Genomic DNA, 4,668 nt, shown 5'->3' with positions numbered 1-4,668 from the left:
TCTTTGTACACATTCATGCACATAATGATAGTGGATTTCGATATGTTTAGAATTTTTAGTAAAGTTACCATGCTTTGCTATATTAACTGCTCCAGAGTTATCTTCATATACTCTAATTGGTTTTAAAAATTTTAAATCGAATGCTTTCAATATTTCTATTACAAATTTCAATTCACTTACGGCTTCTGACAATGCTACATACTCCGCAAACGTTGAAGCTTTTGTTACAGATTTTTGCTTTCTTGATTTCCAATAAACAACACTTCCAAATAATCTTATTACATACCCTGTCGTAGATTTCCTATCAAAGGTGTCACCAGCCCAATCGGCATCGACATAACAATCGAGAATATTGACATTCTCATTTCTTTTATAAGGACTGAACCGAACGTAACCTGAAAATTTTAAGCAGTATAAACAAGTAGGCTGGTTAAATTTTTAAAATTTTTTATTTTGTTGTAACATTGCATATTTTACGCAATATTATTTACTTTTGAAACATTTTCGAGATCAAATTTTTTCCCACTCCTGCCGCAACTTTTTAGGTATGTCCTTCATCAACCTTACGACAGTGCTGTCATTGACCTGCTTTGTGGCCCTCTTCCATTTTAGCCGAAATCCTGAACATTTTTAGCGGTTTCCTTGGTATTTCTTAGCTTGCTTTTAACTAACGCCTAATACCTCTCAATGGGCCGACACTGCGGGACATTTGGCAAGTTCACTATTTTTTGAACGAAGTCAATGTTTTGGATTCAAGAATGTTTATGGTGGATCTCACGTAGTGGGCTGGAGCTAAATCCGGCCAAAACAGTGTGGCTCCTCCATGATTTCTTACAAACGGCAATCGTTTGTTTAAACACTCCTTGACGTACATTTCTCCGTTAATTGTGCCAGTTTTCACAAATGAGGGGGTCCTTTTGCCACATTGGTAAATTGCCTGCCACACAAGATACTTAGCTCCAAATTTTTCAATATTGATTGAAGTGTCTGCATCTGGGAGTGTTTCGCCTTTAAACTTCGTGTAGTACTGTGGTCCTGGAAGCGTGCTGAAGTCTGCTTTTACGTAGGTTTCATCGTCTAAAATTATGCAAGCTTTTTTTTTCTCTCATCAAATTGCACAGCTTTCGGGCTCGTGTTTTTATAGTTTTTATCTGCTTCTCGCTAACTTTTGCTGCTTTTTGCTTCTTCCGAGTTTCTAAATTATTTCTCTTCTTGCATCTTTGCACCATAGACTGGCTGGTTCCACATTTTTTCGCAACATCTCTAGAGGACATGCTTCGATTTTTCGTTATCACTGATGTTATTTTTACGTCCAGAAGTTGATCTCGAGGACCAATTTTAAAGCTGAGTTTTGGGCAGCGCTGTACCGCCAGTGACTCCAAATATCGGTTCAGTACCGATTCAACCGTACTTCGCGCGATTTTTAATTCCTTTGCAATAAAATGCCGCGGCCTTTGTGGATTTTCATGATATTTGTCAACAATAAGTTTGCGCCGTTGTTCTTGATTCATTTTTACACCAAAACTGTATGCTTCAACGGGAAAGTTCGAATTGGAAATAAAATTTAACGCTTTGAAGGAAGCATTGCCGTTGAAAAAAAATTAATATTTCTTTACAGCTATCTCATGGGCATTTTCGAAAGTTACAAATTATGTTCGATTCAGTCCTTAATTGAGTTTCAAATATTTAGTCGAATATAGATACTTTAAGATACGTAGCAAATATTTGTAATGTGTTTTGTCGTAACAATTTTGATATCTACTTAAATAGTTTACACTAAAACGTATGTCTGGTCTTGTTGCTGAACTTATATATAATAAGGCCCCAATTAAATTTCTGTATCTAATGCTTGCTTCACATATATCTGATTTTTCAACTTTCAAATTCACTTCCATAGGTGTTTTATATACTTTGCTCATTTCCATGTTATACATTTTAGCTAATGACTCAATGTATTTGGTTTGATTCAATTTCATCTCATTTTTACTAGGGTCATAATCCACGCTTATACCGAGATACTCTTTAATTTTCCCAAGATCTTTCATTTTGAATTTTTCAGATAACTGGCTTTTCACTTTATTAATTTCGTTTTCATCTCTCCCACAGATTAATAAGTCGTCAACAAATATTAATAGGTAAATTACCCCCTTTCCAATTCTACGAATATATAAACACGAATCAATTTGGTTTCTTTCAAACCCAATACGCGTTAGAAATTTATCAAGGCATTCGTACCATGCTCGTGGACTTTCTTTTAGACCATATAATGCTTTCACCAATTTGCATACCCTAGTTGTACCATCTTCACAACCCTTTGGTTGTTTAACATAAACTTCGGACTGTACCTTGCCGTTCAGGAATGCTGTTTCTACATCCATTTGCTCAACTTTCAACCCCATTTGGCAACAATATGATAATAAAATTTTTAGTGTTTGCATCTTAGCAACAGGAGAGTAAATTTCATCGATTTCATCGATCTGTTGAAAACCTCTAACTACCAGTCTCGCTTTATACATTCCCTCTGATTTCCTACTGTAAACCCATTTTACATCCAAAATTTTGTTGCTATTCACATTTTCAACTAACTTCCATGTTTTGTTTTTATGCAGGCAATCAATCTCTTTACTCATAGCTCTTTTCCAAAAAGTAGCTTCGCTGGACTCTATCGCCTCCTCAAATGAATTAGGTGTATCTATACTACACAGGTTAACATAAATATTATTACACGCGTAATCCTTAAGTTTCTTTGGCTGCTTCTTAACGCATTCCGATTTACGTACCTCAGGTTGAGTTTCATCATCTTCAGAGCTTTCAGATTGCTTTTCAACTTCGTCACAAGTTTCACCTTCTTTAGCATCTGTACTATTAAAACTTTCATCCAAAGACTTATTATGAGAACCCTCCTCAACATCACTGATCTCCTCTATGGACTCCTTTTCGTCCAAACCAATACACTTAATTCCTTCTTCGACAAACTCTACATGCCTAGCAACTATGACTTTATTATTTAAAAGTACACGGGACCCAACGCTGCTATATCCTATCAGAATACCCAATTCTGCCTTTTTATCCCATTTGGAGGTCCTTTTTTGTTCAGGTTTCCTGACAAACACTTTGCTTCCGTATAACCGCAAATTTGAAACATCTGCTTTTTTCCAAAAAATATCTCGTAGGGCGTTTTATTTTCAATGGTATTTGTTAGCGTACGGTTTTTCAAATATGTTGCCGCACAAACGATTTCTGGCCAATACTTTTTATCTAAATTTGCTTCAGCCAATAAACAACGAGACATATTCATTATAGTTCTATTAAATCTTTCCGCGGTTCCATTCAATTCGCGAACATATGCTGGACAATTGTTTATAACGATTCCTCTTTCTTTTGTAAAATTATAAACCCTACCATTCAAATTCTCTGAGCCATTATCACATCTCAAAAATTTAACCCTTTTTCCCGTCAAATTTTCACTTTCATTTACATACTCAACGATAGAATCAAATACTTCCGCTTTAGATTTCATAACGTATACTTTAGCTATTTTACTATAATCATCAATGAAAGAAGCAAAATATTTTTCACCTTGGAAGCCGGTTGTTGCAAACGGTCCACACACATCAGTGTGTACAATTTCCAACAAATCCTTGGCCTTTCGTCTATTATTTTCAAACGGGATATTTTGCATTTTGTTCTCCATACATGTTTTACATTTCATAAATTCTGATTCAAGTTCTATTGGCATTCCCTTTAGCATTTGATTTTTCGACATGACATTTAAATATTTGAAATTTACATGACCCAACAATCGGTGCCACTTTTCCTTATTACTCATATTTTTCGTATTTTTATTTGCAATATTCACAACCGGTTCATATATTTTTAATTTACTTTTCATAAAGTACAGACCATTTATTTTAAACGCCAATGCAGTTACTTACCACAATTATTAATAATTTTGGTCATATTACCTTTCGAAACCACTTCGTTATCTTTTGTTAATTTACTGTAGCTAATAAAGTTCGATTTCATATCTTTTATATAGAAAACATTTCTCATTTCAAGACAATTACTTTTCCCAAATGCCTCAAAATAGCTTAACACATTTCCGATTTTTGTTGCTTTCACAACTCTATTATCTCCTAGATACACATTAACAGGTTTTTCCAATATCTTATAATTTTCAAAGTAACTTTCATCATTTATTATGTGGTCAGTACATCCACTATCTAACAACCATTTAATTTCATTACCTTTTACGTTACTCGCTTCCGTATTTGCCACCGCATTACGTGCAGTTTTTGTAACCCACACACTGTTTCTATCTTCGTTCCTCTGTTCGGTATTCTTATTTTTGCGCGCTGTCGTTCTGCCATAACCTCCTCTACCAACTCCTTGCCGTCCTCGTGTTGATCGCCACGTATTTTTCCCGCCATTTTTGCACTCTCTTTGATAATGCCCAGTTTCACCGCATCCATAGCACGTTCGATCCTTTTGGCACTTATTTGCAGCAAATGCATTTGACTTTCTTCCAGTATTTTCTTCATCAGCATTCTTAAGTTCCGCCATCTTTATTTTATTTTTCACGTAATCTGCCGTGTGGTCCTCTTCTTTTAAGGTGTCTATTAAATCACCAATATAACTGTACGATTCCGGCAACGTGTTCAACATATA

This window comes from Rhagoletis pomonella, unplaced genomic scaffold (genome assembly GCF_013731165.1).
Source record: "Rhagoletis pomonella isolate Grant_MI unplaced genomic scaffold, Rhpom_1.0 Rhpom_scaffold_00003, whole genome shotgun sequence".
Classification (NCBI taxonomy): domain Eukaryota; kingdom Metazoa; phylum Arthropoda; class Insecta; order Diptera; family Tephritidae; genus Rhagoletis; species Rhagoletis pomonella.
Note: the sequence above shows the minus strand (reverse complement) of the source record.